This window comes from Python bivittatus, unplaced genomic scaffold (genome assembly GCF_059951505.1).
Source record: "Python bivittatus isolate LINGU-HERP-01145 unplaced genomic scaffold, Pbiv_v1 ctg000100_np1212, whole genome shotgun sequence".
Lineage (NCBI taxonomy): Eukaryota > Metazoa > Chordata > Lepidosauria > Squamata > Pythonidae > Python > Python bivittatus.
The window spans coordinates 6,866,418-6,883,249 of record NW_028277038.1 but is presented as its reverse complement, the minus strand read 5'-3'; the positions used below and the strand labels follow the sequence as shown (position 1 = coordinate 6,883,249).

Genomic DNA, 16,832 nt, shown 5'->3' with positions numbered 1-16,832 from the left:
TGATCAAAACCAGATCTGGAGGTTTGATCTGAACCTCTTCAGACGTCTGGGTGAAATCAGATCAGTTTCAATGTTTGGATTAAATCAGGTTATTTCTCAGAATCCATACCGTATGAACATTTGAGCTGAACAAAACCCTATTTACAATTTCCTTTTGCTTAGCTTGGTTCGCCCATAGTCACAGGTGCTAATTTCATTCTACTTTTTAAAAAGGAGATGTTATCGTTGCCTGCCACAGAATTTTACAACAGAAATAGAATTTGTCGCCATTACACCCTGCTGTAAGATGATGAAATCCGGGATCTAATACAGGAATATACAATTAGCCAGTGTCCCTCAGAAACCTTAGATGATGCCTCCAAATCACCCATCATGAAAAATTGCTGCCACCATTATAATTTGTAGGACAACTGAAGAGGCCAACGATTATGCTCCTGGGAAATCGTTTTACTGCCTGTGTTTAAATTAGCATTCAGTATTTATGAAATATAAATACTGTTCAGTTTTTGTCCTGATTCCACCTACTTTTGTAATATGGTCCCACAGAGGCAGGGTCATCTCCAGAATCCAAAGCTTTCATCAAAATAATGAAAATCGGTGTCATACCACCACAAGGCAAATTCCACCCCTGTTGTATTTCCAAAGTGTTGTTATGATGCATGAACAAAAGGGGTGGAATTTGGGTCACAACAACGTTGTGGTGCTGCTTTTGTCACTGTCACCCCCTTGATCTTTCCTGTGGATGCCACTCCAAGGAAGGTACAGATTGTGCACTCCTACTTTTGAACAATTGCTCCTAACGCTGGTCTCTACAATGGGATGCCTTCCTAGCCATCACACCCAACACACCAACAGGCAATATGTTGAAGGGGACTATCTTTATAATAAGTATGTATTTTTAAATATCTCTTACCCTAGGAGTAAAGTCTCCATCAGGCCACCCTAGGCCAAGATGCATCACTCAGTCTCCCAAACATTGTACATCCCCAATCAAAAACAATTGAGCTGTAAGTAAGCAATAAGTAGGCTTATTGTAACCGCAGGTCATAACATATAGCATGCCATGAAACACAGTAAAACAACAGCAAAATAATAAAATTGTAAAATAAAGTAATAAAAAGATATAAACGTTTACAGCAAAATAAAGCCAAAGTTACAACTAAGAACTGAAGTATTTCTTTCTAAGTTTAAATGACAGCAGATCAAAAGGAGCCAGTTGGTTGCTGACCGTTGGGAACACATCTGCAAGAAAATAGTTCCATTTTTCGGGATCTGAGGCTTTGAGTTCATCCACCATCAATAATTTGGCCCCAATCTCATTGTAAACGGGGAAATGGAGGACTTAATGGATAATATCCTCCACTTGATCAACACCGCAAGGACAGAGATGTTGTTCAACAGGAGCTTACAAAATCTCTCTTCGAGATACGCGGAGGGCATGGTCTGCAAGCAAAGAGTTGTTAAAGCCCTTCTCAGTCAAGCACCGATTATATTAACTAGCTACTGGAGAAGCTTTTGTGTTTTTTATAATGATGGTACCAAGATGAAAATTAGGATGATTGTACTGCAGTGGGATCTTTATCGGCATCCCTTTCTTTTTTTTTTATAATGTTTTTTTTTGTCGGCATCCCTTTCAAAAAGCCAATCTCTAGTATTTTCTCTGTTCCAAGATCTCCCAAAGATGGGAAGGAATATATGTGTAGGATGGATGAAAATTATTGAGCTGTTCCGCTCTAGAGAGACAATGGTGGACCATCTGTTTCCCTTTCCTAGGAAAGAAAGACCATTCTTCCTATACTGGTGTTGATGGGAGAAGATGCAATGGAGCTGGAATCACTTGTGCTCTGGCTTCGTTCTTCCATGGAGGAGATACAGTTGCTGTCCATTCAGGTGATGGGGAAAGCAGGATGCCTCCTTTGAAAAGGTGGTGGAGAAACAAAGCTGGCACGGTCCTCACTTGAGGAAAGCAAGTAAAGATGGGAACGAGAGTGATTACTGAATCTGGAGGTTTGCTTTGATGGAAGGACGTCTGTTTCCAAAGGCTACTCCAATGGAATTGTGTTCACACGAGGGGGAAATCAATACAGCCATTGTGAAACACCAGCTTTATTTATGATGAGATTTGTAATCTGCTTTTTCATCCAGCAAGGATGCTAATGTTTTGTGGGCTGGGATGGACTGATGGTGGTTGAACCATCTATGAGGTTGTCTTCAATGCTCTGATGACTTCCAGTACCTGGATGGTGGGAAGTAGAAGGAGCAGATAGCTAATTTTTAAATTATTTTGAGAGAAGGAAATAAGAATATCTTTAGAGGAAAAGCTTAAAAAAGGAAACATGTCTTGAGAAGAAGGTCTTGGCTTTCTTCTCCATTGTTGGCCTGATGCCCCATCCGTATCTCAGCCATGTTCTGTCGTGGAGTCTACCTTCAGAAGAAAGGGTCAAATCTCAAATGCTCCTGATCTTACTTTCCAGGAATGTTCAGAGTTTTTTATAATTATTATTTTAAAACTTGCTTGTCAAAAAAAGGAAGCTTGATGGACCCACAACTAACTTGTGTGCTCTTGTGTGCAAGAAACTGGACAGTAAAAAAGAAAACCTTGGGTGTATTCGGTCTGGATGTCTATAAGCTTGCTATTACTTCTGCACTGTCCTTCAGAGGCTGAATGTTGTCACTGGAAAGGCCCTCACATCTTGCAGGTAGAGCTGGTTTTATTCCTGTTTCTCACCACACCTGAGCCCATCTCTTGTTTGCCAAGCTTCCAGCCTAGGGTGAATTTTTGCAAGCAAGTTGTCAGATTCCGTGCCTTTCCTTCCCCCCTTGTTTATCCTGCTCTCTTTCACCCACCCTCTTCTAAGTTGTTTTTCTGGCCTTACTGCTGTCTCAGGGAAAGCTCCCTAAATCCTAGGGAGAGAAATCAGAAATGAGACCAGGCTGTTAACTTCAGGCCAAAGCAGCTTCGCCAGATAGGTGGAAGCTGATATTGACCACAGATGGATTACAGACTCTCCAAAAGTCTGCGCTGGCTGGTTTAAACCTCTCTCCCTCTTTATTGTGATACTGATCTGTACCTGAGCATTGTGGGTATTTATGATGCTTTTATTAATGTTATGATCAATATTAATTATTGATCATAACATTAATAATAATATTAGTAGAACCTCAGTTTAGCAGGGGGTGTCCATTAAATGCAAGTGTCTGTTAAATCCAGATTTATATCATTTGAGTCAACTGACCTCAGTTGCGGGGAGTAGGACAGCATATAAATTTAATAAATCATTATTATTATTATTATTATTATTATTATTACTATTATTATTATTACTACTACTACTACTAAATAACTTATGTAAACCATTTCCAACAAACTCTTGATTTAATGGACAAACCTTCCATGGAAGTTTGAAAGATAAATGTGTTCTAGTATCCAAAGTCTGGTAATCTCTCATCTGTTAAACTGAGAGTTTACTATAACACAATCCTCAAGAACAAAAATTAATAATTGTGTTCAAATTTTCTTTGGTAAAAACTTTTCAAAAGAAAAATGATAATAGTACAGCATTTAAACCCAAGACAGTATACAGTATAGGGCAATATGAGTCCGAATTTTTCAGAGATTTGGGCCTCCCGATCAAAACATCTTGAAATATATTTATTAGAGTGATAGACTAGCCCGTTTTTTGATTCTTTAGATATAATTTTTATGGAAGATTTTAATCACAATAATAAAAATGAATACAAACTAAACTCAAAGAGAAAAAGGAAAGCAAAAAGGGAATAAAAGTGTAAAGAAAAAAACAGAAGGGGAAGGAAGGTAGGGTAGGGTAGAGTAGGGTAGGGTAAGGGAAGGGAAGGGAAGGGAAGGGAAAGGAAAGGAAAGGAAAGGAAAGGAAAGGAAAGGAAAGGAAAGGAAAGGAAAGGAAAGGAAAGGAAGTAAATGGATGAAGAAAAAAAGGGAAGGGATATATAAAGAAGTAGTTTCCAATCTTTATCGCAACAAGTATAAACAAGTTTGGTAGCTCTTCACCCGCTATAAGGTTACAAACAGATATTTCTTCTTCCCATAACTCCTTTTCTATAAGCAAATCCATAAGACATCAACTTTTCAATCCTGGTGTCAGCAAAAAGCCCATAAAGAGTTGCCAGAATTTCACAAAAACATGTCTTATTTTAACCTTGATCAAATAAGCCAACTTTATATCCCTTCCTTTTACTTCTTTAATCCATTCAAATATTGTCGTAGATTCCATTTTGTGATTCTTGGCGGTTAATGACAATCATAAGGTACAACAATGAGAAATTCCACAGTAGACTCTAAATCTAAGATGTGTGGCCTTCAGCTCCCAGAATTCCCCAGCCATACTGGCTGGGGAATTCTGGGAGTTGAAGTCCACATGTCTTAAAGTTGCCAAGTTTGACAAACATGGCCCTAGACAAACATAGCTCTTCTCGCCACAGCTAGTTAAGGACAACACAGGAGAGCATCAAAACACTTTGCAGAATACAAATGGTTTTACGGTCTTCCCCCAAACCAGCAGGTTGGGGGCTTTCCCGATCTCAGGAGTCAGGGTGTTCCAAAGGGTGGGGTGGCATTCTCAAGTTCCCACCCCCTCACTTCCCATGGGGTGGGGACACTGCATTCCTTCCCTTGAGGATCCCCCAAGGTGGACCTGGTCTGGGTGGATTAGATGGTGCTGAGCCGTGTCTGACTTTAATCATCAGCACTTTAGACTGATCCTTGAAGCAGTTCCAGAACCAACCCAACAGTTGTAGTATATATTATCTTACATTGCTATATCTGCTGCCTCCAGTTAGAGAAATAACAACCTATCAGAACCAGAGAGAAAATTTGCATATTCAGCTGTAAACTCTCAGGGTACCCAACAACTTGATTATGTCTAATCAAGTCAGGGTTGACTCTTAGTGGGCACAGAGATAGATTTTCTCCAGGAGGATCTGTCTCTAACCTGGTCCTTCAGGTCTTCCAATGGTGCACCCATCACCCCTGTAACTGAGTCCATCCACCTTGCTCTGGTCATTTTCTTCCTTCCTTTCCTTCCACCTTTCCCAGCATTAGATCCTTCTCCAGAGAGCTAGGTCATGGCTGGCTGGGGAATTCTGGGAGTTGAAGTCCACGCAGCTTAAAGTTGCCAAGGTCGAGAAACACTGATCTACATATATTGCGTGTACATGTGTGTAACATCTACACCAACGATTATTCTGCCGTCCAGAACAAGAGCAGAGCAGATGAGGAAAGCTAGAAGACTTCTCTCTTTATTTCTCCACCGTTTCCTGGAAGTTTTATTTGTTCTGGGACAGTTGCCCGGTTTCTGCGGTGTCTCTGCCTTGAAGCTGGATCTGCAGCACTGGCGGGCTCTGTATTTGAGGAATGTGGAAATCTGGCAGAGCCAACAGCCTGACTTAGCCAAGATGATGTGTTGGGGCATGGCTGATGTTAATTGAAAAAAGGAGGAATATATTAGACACAAAGGGAACAGAAAAGGAGTGGGAGATGTCAAGATTTAAGGAGTCAATTCATTATTCTTTGTTGAAGGGCTGGGGATTCCAGAATTTAAGGGCGGAGAGAATAACGGGGGCGAAAAAGTGTCCCATGGTGGACAGTCTCCTCCCGTCTTAAAATGACAAAGCGCCGTTGGATCAGGAAGAGCTCTGGCGTTTGAACTCACATCCCTATCTCGTGCTTAAGGCTGGAAGAATGCGAGAAATGCCACCACACATCTGGTGGTTTTCCCTCTCCACAAATCTCTTTTGCAGAAGATATCAGCTTCTACGTCCTCCTGATCTATGTTTCATCGCAAATTGTTTTTTTTCCTTAGGACCTTGTTGCTTTGATAACAAGTTGGAAAAAACCTAGGAAGCTACATGGGCCAGGTCAAAGTATGGCTGCGTTCAAGCAAGGCTTTAAGCCGGCCCATGCTTTATAGAGCCTAGTTTACAGCCTTGGGCTTCGATCCACCAAGTCATCATAGCTAACAAGCTTTTTGGATTGGTGCACTGCATTAACCAAGCCATCATGGTTTATAAGCATAGTTTACAGCTGTGATCGTGGCAGGAAGCCAGCCACTTATGGGTTATTCAGTCAATCATGTTTAAACCATGGTTTAAAACAAAAGTGTGAACACAATTGATGAGTCTACTTGTACTGCACTGCAATGAGTTTCCAAGATTTCTGGTTTTTAATGGGAAGCAGTTACCTAGAATGAACAAATCTTTCATTGGCTGGGATTGTCTATTTTGCTAAATAATCTTCTCTTTCCTTTCACCCTTCCCAGAATTATAGACTTCTCAAGAAAACAAAGACAATATTGATGTTTATTGCTGACTGGAAACCCCTCATAGACTTTTTACATGAAACAGAAAAAATGAACTTACAATTTATGGTTTGGATGATTAGACAGGATAGAGTATAGAAAGAAGAGAATGATGATGTAACCATGGAGTAAGAGGTAAATTTATAATTGTACTTATAACTGCTTTAAAGAAGATCAGAAGCCACTTTTTTGTATCTTTTTCCCTTGTTTTTCTATTTTTCTTTTACTTTTTTTCCCTCTCTTGCACTTTTAGCTTTCTCTCTGATTTTTTTTTTCTTGCTTTATATTCGTTTGTATCCGTTTTTGTCTTCTTTTTGAAAAATCTTTAATAAAAAATGATATAAAAATCAAGAAAGTCAAAGACACATCTTTGCATAAAGTGTCCAAAATATGATAATTGGAGCCTGGTCATCTGTGCCTCAGGTGAGAAGTCTGGGTTGATTGGTTTGATCATCCATTTCTTTGCTTATCCATGTTAAACTGTGATTTCTTTTAAATATGGTTTGTTGAAAAATGCAATGTGGTCTGCTTATACATAATGCTAAGCTTTAGATCAAGTTTTAAAGCCTCAGTGGGTGGGTTCAGACCTCATGCTATATGCCAAAACCAAGGAAGTTCCTTTGTGGAGATTAGCACAATATATGAATTCACCTCATAACCATTTTTCCAGATGTAAAGCTCGGTTTATATCTTGTTTCTACCTCGTTTCATGCATGTTTTTTCAGTGACATGCCGTTTTCTATTCCGTTTCACCTAATACATGCATTTTGGGTAGACGCTTGCATCCTGAGTTTATTTTGTTTCCTTTTGATGAATGTTGTAAATAATTTAGTTACTGGAGAACTGCAGGGCAGGGCAGAAATCAACACCAGGAGATCAGAAGAAAGTTCCGTATCTAGTTATCTTGGAAAGAGGACTCACCTTTCCCATCGTTCAATCCTCAGGAAATGAACTCGCCCACTCACAGGAGATCCAACTCCCAAGACATGCCAAAAGTTGATACAGCAAAATTAGGTGAGGATCCTATAAAAATTCAAGAAGTTTGTCCAAAAAATGAGGAATGGGCCACGTTACACAACTTGACAACTGATATAACTTTCATTTGACTTTGGAATTTTGCTAGGACAACATCCTCCAATTGTCCCAAAAGGAGAATATCAGTCAACAGGAATCATGGAGCTGTCCAAGGTGCTCTTTTTTGCTGCCTTCTTCACAAGGATTAGTACACTGCAAACTTGAGAAATTGTAAGTGTAACTGTATTTGGGTCTCTGTATTTCCTTGCTTGCTTATTTATTTGTCATGCTCCCAAAGGATTCCTAGTGGTTTACAACATAAAAACATGGAGTATAGGCACATAATAGCACTGTAAAACCACATATCATAAAAAGCACCATTATAACAATTGCTGAAGTGTCTTCCAATTGACAAGATCTTAAACATTAAATGTTCTTCTAAATAGCTCTGTTTTAATCACGTCTCACAAGAGGTAGGGAGAGGAGAGAAGATGCACCGGCAGGAAGGTGAGAACCCTGTGCACCTCCTTCCCCCAAATTCTCACTAGCAGAATCCTCAAAAGGCACACACAGGACTTGCAAATTGGACAGGTAGGGTCTATTTTCCTGCAAGTACCTGGAAGCCAAGTCACAGAGGGTTTTATAGGTCGAAAGCAGCCCTTTGAATTGTACAGGTAGTTCTCAACTTACAACCGTTTGTTCAGCGACCATTTGAAGTTACAGCGGTGCTGAATGAAGGGCTTACGACCCTTCCCAAAGTTACAGCCGTTGCAGCATCCCTGCAGTCACATGATCAAAGTTTGGGCACTTGGCAGCCCGCCTGCACTTACAATCACAGGGACACTTCAACTCTCCCCACTCGCCTACTGTATCTTCCCCCCATCTATGCCCTTTTGGCCCCCTGACACCCTGCACTCTGCCACCCCAGCTGACCTTCACTGTCTTCTTGCTGCCATTGCTGATGAGGCACACCCAACCAGGACTGCCAGGATTGCCACCGCTAAGCAAAGCAGTCACGTGATGTCTTGCTTTATGGCCGCACCACATAGTGACAGACATTCTGGTCCCAATTGTGGTCGTAAGTCGAGGACTACCTGTATCTGGAAGCCCATTGATAATGACTGCAGAGCCTGCAACATGTGTGAAAAGCAGCCTCCCTCTGATAACAAGCAGGCTGCAGTCTTTGGGACCAGCTCTGAATAGTCTTCAAAGGCAGCCCCAAATGGAATGCCTTGCAGCAATCTAGACAAGAGAGGGAAATGGATTAGGACATGTGAATTTGGAATTTGTGCAGACATTTCAACCCACAGAAACCCCTTCCACCAACCTTGCTTTGATCTCAGATCTTCCTTTACACAAAGCGGACACCACTGAGTTGCAAACGGCCATGAGAACTTTCTGGGAGAACCTATTTCAGTGAGTTTTGGTTCCTTTTGGAACACCATCGTGGCATTTTGCAGTCTTTGTATTTGCAATTCTGGAAGTTGAGGGCAGGTGAAAATGCATTGCTCAAACCCCCGATGCCTCCGACCTATCCCTCGTCGGATCTCCAGAGCAGGGCTGCATCCTGCATTGCTCCTGGGGCTGCAGACATTGTTTCCTCTTTCTGCTCTCTTGTATGACTCTCTTTGTTATTTTTATACCACTTTCCAGCGGAGCCCTGCTCTCCTTCACCCTCAAGCATCCTAAATCACAAAGGAACGGGCCACGGGTTCATTTCCCACAGCAACACATCACCATTCATTTACTGAACCAAGGGATGGGTTACATCAAACTTTCAGAGCAGATCTGGACAGTTTGAATTGCTGGCAAACAAGAATTAAAAGATTATTTTAATTTGCGAAGCAGCCCAGCCCAAACTCTACAAGGATACAATTCCTGCACACAGAAGAGAACAACTCCACCCCCTCTATTTTTTATCCTGTTATCCCATTTCCCGCCCCCTTCCCAAAAGCAGACAGTATTTAAAATCCATTTAGTCCCTTCCCAATCTTGTTTCCTTTTTGCTTGTATTACTCTCTGTCTAGAGTCTATAAGGCCTGGAGTGGGATATAAATATTGGGCGAAAATATTGGAAATAAATAACCTTTCTTTTAGACATTGTGCAGAAAGACGATCGTGTTATTACTCTCCCTAAACCATTTTTGGAGCGTTTTCTGGTTGAAAAGTGGGTAAAAATGAATACTGTTCCAAAATCTCTCCACGAATTGCGTGGAAGTTTTCTGCTCCGGCCAAAGAGGCTTCTGTTTCTCTACCTCTTTTCTCGGGATGCTTTAAAATTCCTTTCTTCTAGGGGTTCGTTTTGAACTGGTTTCATTGCTGGAAAGGGCGGAGGGCATCTTTTTCTGTTGGATGTTAATCATCCCATCGCAGCCTCTCTGGCCCGTCTGCATTTTCCAAACGGAAAGCTCCAGAAGAGGCATTTTCTTCTGATGTCTTTGTTAGGCGAGAAGCGCAAGCAACCCGAGTGACTGCAGAGGAGATTGCGCAATAAGAGACGATGATATTCACACCCACAATCTTGGCCCTCTTGCCATCCGAAGGCAGAATGCCACACTCAAACCATGAGAGTGTTTTCTCCTGCAGGGAGGGGAGTTTAAAGCCCCCGCCCCAGCTGAATGAGAACGCAGAAGATGCCTTCAGTTCAGTGCTGCTAAGACTCCCTCCAGCCAATCGACAATCCCACGAGTAGAACAGGGAGACAATTGCTCCTCTCGCTGGTTCGCAGTGTTAACCTTCATGCCAACACAATCCATTTTCTGAAAAAGGCTCTTATGAGAAGGAGGTTGTGAACAATCAGACGTCGGCTGAGTTTGCATGCCAAGGACCCAACCGCATTTTCGCGTAGCGTGCTAAGGGATCTCGGCCAACGTCTTCCGCTTCGGTCTCAGGGGTTCTTGGATTCCCAGAAAATTGGGCTCGTTCGGTAAAACCAGGGTTCCCTGAATTATGATTTCAGGGGGTAGTGCAAACACAACCGTGGCCTTTTCCCAGCAATGGAGAGCTGTTCCCACAGCTGGCAAAGAGGCTTGGAAAGGGTGGAGCAAGGGTTAAATTGCACCCGAGGGCCTCCTCGTTTTCATTCTTTGTCGGGCGGGAAGGGCACGGCCATTGTGGATTATTTGTGCGTGAGAGAGAAAGCGAGAGCTTGGCATGGGGGCGTCTCCCCCCCCCCCATCCAAGATCCGGAGGCCTTTTCCCACTGCCGTCTTCAGACACCTGTTTTTGCAGCCCTTCCCAGATGTACACCTTCCTCTGGTAACCCTTGCCAAAACTCTCTCAGCAGGGTGGGGTGGGAAACCCACACCAGGGTGTTGCTAACGTGAACCAACATTTCCCCACCTTTCTCAGGGGTTTTAACCCTTGAGGACCTGCCACGGCGACGGCTCAGACAGCGTTTCCCTCTAGCAACGGGTTCTGAACTGGGTGGGAAAGCTAGGCGTGCTGACTTGGATTTCAAGTCTTTTTTTTAAAAAAAGGAGCGTTCTCGTCTAGCCTCTGACCATGCACGCCGTTTCCCGTTGCTCCCAGAAGAGGCATTTTCCTTTCTGCGGCAGAAGGCAAACACTTCTCAGAGCAGGAGGAAAGAACGTGATGGGTTACTAGGTCACACCAGTTGCTGTTTCTTTCTAGATATTGGCCGGAGGAAGGTTATCCCAGAACCCAGAAGAAATGGTCAAAGGGAATGGACCTTAGCAGCAGGAACAGAAGAGCGGATAGCAACGGTTTGGGAACTAGAGAAGGCTTTTAAAAACATTGAGTGGCATAGGTTATAGAGGAGAGGGCAACGATGGGGTGACTTCCTACGTATGGGTGGGGCTTATGGTGCAGGGGGAGGAGCTTGGGATGCGCTAGGCTTCTCGTGAAGCTTAGCACGCCTTCATTCCCCATCGCTTCCCAAACGCGGAGGAAAAAGTTTGCAAATGCAGAAAGCAACGTCCTAGCAAAGTTTGGCAATCTGCCCCTACAATTACAGCCCCCCCCATTCAAAAATGCTTCTAGGGGGCATGAAAAGGGGACGTGAGGACCGTATCGCTGCAGCTCTTCTTTGCACAATCTCCTTGATGGGTCATGGGGCGTCACGAGATAGGAAAGAGTTAGGACATTGTTGGAAGTGGTATGAGAGGAGGAAAGAGAGAGAGAGAAAAATTATAATAACATCTTTACGCTGCAAGATTTAAGATCTAGTTATTGGGGAGGGCTTTCTTCGTTTTGTTTTTTAGCAAACATCCCATATGCAATTGGCCCTCACTGCTTCTCCTTCCATTTATTTCTCTTTTCTGTAATCAGTCCCAGGTGTAACATTTATCACCACATCTGGTTCTGCAGCTCCCCCCCGATTCACAAATGACATGGAAGCCGACAAGCTAAATCTCAAATATTTCACACTCCGCATTGTGCCAGAAGAGCTGGGAAAAATGTGTCTTGCATCTGTTGCTCGGTTCAGCAGAAGCAACGTACTGAGTGTGCCGCCTTCCGGACACCACTGAGGGAGTAGATGGAGAGCATTCGGCTACGTACCTTCTGGCCACCATCTGTTGGCCTTGTGGGGCAAACCAGATAGGAATCACAACCAGATGAGCTAATTCGACTTTGTTGTAAGGCTACATTAACAGAATCTTGCTAGTCTGAAAGTACAATTCTTCCCCCGCTCCCCTTTACCAGGGTCTCTTCTGAGCTTCTTGCTCCACCCACTATTCAGCTGTGGGCTCAGCTGCCTTTTATCTGACCATTCCCTTGGCAGTGTCTCTTTGCCCCGTCTCCCAAGCTCTTTCCACACACCATGACATCATCTTGGTCTGAATCCTGACCTGGCCACTTCCAGTTAAGAAGATGGCTCCCTGTTTTTGGAAGAGAAACGTCAGGAATCTTTCTGCATAAGGAAGTGGGAAGCAAATTTTCCTGGGAAAGGTGATAAAGGGAAGGTTCCAACATCTGCCCAATGATTCAATTAGTCTCTAAGGACGTTGCCAAGTTTGCTGGTGGCAGCAAGAGCAATTATGTGGCATCTCTCTGGTCAACCTATTTATCATGGCAAAAGGTGATTCTTCCCATCTGTCTCAAATTCCCATGACACCCTAAAGCAGTGGTTCTCAACCTGGGTGGCTTCCAGTTATGTGGACTTCAACTCCCAGAATGCCCCAGCCAGCAGAGCCACTGCTGAGAATTCTGGCTGTTGGTGTCCACACCTCTAAATGTCATCCAAGTTGAGAAATGCTGCTCTGAAGTGACCTTATGTTAGAGCATTGGGGAAGATTTAAAGGGCAGCCCCCTCGGTACAAGAAATAAGTGGGAAGGGTGCAGAATTGGACCTTAGTTTAATTTGCAGGGTCTGTGGTTTGATTATAGCCATGATCAAGGATGCCATAAATGCTACTTGCGGGGAGAAGTTTTCAGATGGACTCATGTAGCATCAGAAAAAGATGTCTCTTTTTGCTTTTCAATTGTTTATATCCCCTCTCATCGTCTCCCTGCGCAGATTATCTCAAGGCAGATACAGACGTAACCCTCCCAGTTTATTTCAAACAGAAGTCGCACTTTTCCGCCCATCCCTTTACACAGAAGATGTCTGCATACTCCTGTGAAACAGAAGACAATACACAATTCAAGGTGAGTTCTGTTGCAAACCGCACCCTTTTAATTCCAGGCGACCCACACCACGGGCTTGCTCTTATTGTCTGCCAAGGGTTAGCAAATACCACATTATTCCCCCAGTCTGGCTGTTGATTTGGTTTAGATTTTTTTATTATTATCGTTGGTGGTTGCACAGTCAGCCAGATGTTTCGACTGGATTTGGCCTTTTTGTCCACGGATTGAGTCCTTCCCAAGGACCTGGGATGGACAGATGTTGTTGGATCGTGTTCACGGTATCGTCACAGGATGGAAGCTGTTCCAAGTCAAGCTGCCTTTTGCAATGGACTGATGGGGATTTTGTCGTTATTATTACTGTTGTTGTTATTATTATTATAAGACAGGAAAGGCACTTCTCCCACCTCCAGAATAGCAGATTATTACTAACCCCTAACTACACAATGCCAGAAGGATCACGCCTTTGACAGAGGCACGGTGGCTGTTTGCTTTATTATTACTGTTATTGTTGATCCCAAATGCATTGCAGATGTTGCTGGCTGCGGAGCGCAGCCCTGACAACTTGGCGATCGTCCATGGAGCTGCTAAACTCTTAACCCGCAGTGGGTTGAAAGCAGCCATAGAAGGAGACCGAGTCACCAGGAGGGCAGCAGCATTTAAACCAGGAAGAGGGGCCCAGCTCAGCCCTGTTCCCTTGGCCTGGAAAGTGTTTAAGATCGGCTTCGAAGGCCCCCAGATCAGTCTTCCCCAACCTCAGGGACGCTCTTGAGATGCAGAACCTCTGAGCCAATGCAACCATTCATACCCCCCAAGCTGGGAGGCTGGATTTGATTCCATTTAATATAAAAACAAGAGCCCGCTTTTCATTAACAGACCCACCTCAACACTGAGAATGCAGACTGTTAAAATAGAAGTCATGTCTCTTGCTTCTAAGAAGACGGATTCAGCCTTCTGTCTGCTGCTGTTTGCTGGAACCCGGGGTTCAGATAATAAAAGCAAGTCACTTCCACACTCCTAAAGTGTAATTAGATGTGCTTTAAAGATCACGGGGTGCTTTGCTTTGTTTTTTTACCAAGAAGAGCCCTAAGGAAGTTTATTCTTTTATAACCTCAACCAACCGTGTCTACAAGCAATGCATCTCAGGAGTCGGGCCGCTTTCTTAGAGGGCTACGTTGACCAGTGAGGAAGAAGTCACTTCTAAAAATAGGTGAGGTCAGGACCGAAGCAAAAGTTGATTTAATATCACCGACACTGCATGAAAACTAAGTTAAAAGTCCTTCATATGGTTGGCCCCTGTGTAGTTAATCAGCCCTGCCTTTCTGTCTATTGTTACAGGAACGTCTGGAAGAGTTTTGAGGATTTTATCCAAACTTTTGAAAGCCGTGTGGAATCTTGGGGCCTTCCACTCCCTGTTGTATATTTTGGAGAACTAGGTCAACATTTGACCTGGAGTCTGGATCTCTCCTTCCTCTATTTTTCTACCTTTTGTCTCAAGAGTTCAAATATCTTCCTAGGCATCCAACAGCTTCACATACTAGACTCACACAGTCTGGGCAGCCCTCCAGAACTGTGAGCAGTACAGGAATCGAAGAGCAGAGCCAGGAAATATTACATCCATCAATTCAGGACTCGTGCCAAAGCTGACACGAAAATGCAGTATGCACACACAGGCCCGCAATTTCACCCTCGCACATGGTCTGCAAATATTCAGGGCCTCCCTCTTCCATTTTTTGCAGAAATCTGGCTGGATTGGTAGAGAAGTGGCAAGAAGACAACTGTCTCCTTCAGCTGGTTGGTGACACTTTAGTGAAAACAGATTGTATGTGAATTGCAGGCACTCCCATTAGTTTAGAATTATTATGGTTGGTCACACAGTCAGCCAGATGTTTAGACTGGATTTGGCCTTTTTATCCACCTATGGAGTCCTTCCCAAGGACCTGGGATAGGCAGATGTTGTTGCTGGACGGCATTCAAGGCATCGTCGCAGGATGGAAGCTGTTCCAAGCAAAGCTGCCTTTTGCAATGGACTGATGGTGATTTTGTCAGTGCCGATGGTCTTCAAGGGGTGCTCCAGATGTTTTGGGATTGCACCCAAGGCACCTATTACTATTGGGGCTATCTTTGCTTTCTTTTGCCACACTCGTTCTACTTCTATTCACAGGTCTTTATATTTTGTGATTTTCTCCAGTTCTTTCTCTTCTCTTCTGCTCTCTCCAGGTCTTGCAATGTCCACTATCCAGACTTTTTTGTCTTTCTTATCAACGCTTGTTAAGTCTGAGGTGTTATGTGGCAGGTTTAATATGGAATAATAGTAATAATAATAATAATCAACTATGTGAAATCACAGCTGCCAGTTCTTTAGCTGGTGCTGGCCTTCATTTGCATCGAGTTCTTCCCAAGAACCTAAGATGTCATAATGTATCAGTGTAGTAGTAGTCCCTGTGTTAAGAACGCCTGGTTTAACACCCATAGTTACGAACGGAGCCTACTGTAGCCAAATTCAAGTTAAATACACAAGGGTTCAAGTTCATTACCCAATACTACCTATATAGTATTATATAATAATACTGTTCTGGTTTACGTACAAATTCGACTTAAGGGCAGATCTTGGGAACGGAGATCTTTCTTAAACTGGGGACTATCTGTATTTGTAAAGTTAAATGTAAATGACGCCTAATTCAGTTCTTATCCTAGCCTTTGGCTACTATTTAGATCAGCTCCCCAGGTCTCAAAAAGCTAGAGAACTGATCTAGTAGATCTGTCATTTCTATATAGTGTTCCAATCTGATGGTCTTGAGGAAGTCTGTTGTGTCTTAGCGTGACCTTCTCTAACCTGGTACCCTCCTGATGAGGGGCTTCAACTCTGCAAATTCCTCCTGAGCCCGTTCTCAAGTCAGAAGAACCAGAAATGAATAAAGGCAACATTGCTGCTTTTCTCACCAAAGCTCATTCAGTTACAGAGAGGTTCATATTTGATTCTCTATTTATTATTAAATTTGTTATGGTCCCCCCTCCAGTAGACTCGGGCTGGCTTACAAAAGGCAACGTCTAACCATTGATGGAGAGGTTTAATCACTAGAGACAAAGAGGAATTTGAATAAGGGTAGCTCCACTAATTCACATTATTTTAGCAAGCCACATCCTCTGTACACACCATCCAAAATTAGAAACTTTAATTCAGCAGACACCAGAAAATCTGGACCAGTGTTTCCCAGCCTTGGCCACTTTAAGATGTGTGGACTTTGACTCCCAGAATTCCCCAGCCAGCATAGCATGGCTGGCTGGGGAATTCTGGGAGTCGAAGCCCACACATCTTAAAGTGGCCAAGGATGGGAAACACTGATCTAGACTGTCCCTAGTAAATTGGGGTGGGGCATTGGAATAATTATTTTGTCTTGCTCACCTGCCTACTATAATTTCTTTGCTCACCAACTATACAACTTGCCTCTTTCCAATGTCAGAAGATACCAAATAAACCCTCTTACAAGTTTGCCTTCCACACAATAAAATCAACCAAAAGCAGACCTGAAACCAGAGCTTGGTTTTCAAAGAGTTTCTGGCCAGAAGACACACGAGGTCCTCCTTCAGCCGAACCGGTTCTCACTGCAACAGGATTCCACCCCTTGCAATTCGATTATGATGTAAGTGGGGGATTATGATGGGGTTTAGTCTGTATGATTCGTAGCCTGCTTTTATGCCAAACCATCAGCAGAGTAGAAGTAGCAGAGTAAAAATGGCAGCAATATCCTCCTTTCCTGGAGAAAATCTCCCTGCACTGCAATTCAGAGAGAGTGTGCATTGCCCTGAGGACCTTTAATGAGAATTCATCTTTTTTTCCCTCTTTTTTTTCAACCCATTCTTATTCAAGAATATTGCTTCTCTCCTTTAAATCACTGC

General features: G+C 43.2%; 1 long non-coding RNA gene across 1 annotated transcript; it reads left to right on the top strand.

The window, feature by feature from the left end:
* Positions 1-5,586: 5,586 nt before the first annotated feature.
* Positions 5,587-16,103, top strand: LOC148216584 (uncharacterized). The gene is made up of 5 exons (XR_015795140.1): positions 5,587-6,467; positions 7,277-7,346; positions 7,456-7,577; positions 12,826-12,956; positions 14,271-16,103. It is a non-coding gene; the product is annotated as an uncharacterized LOC148216584 (long non-coding RNA).
* The last annotated feature ends 729 nt before the right edge of the window (positions 16,104-16,832 follow it).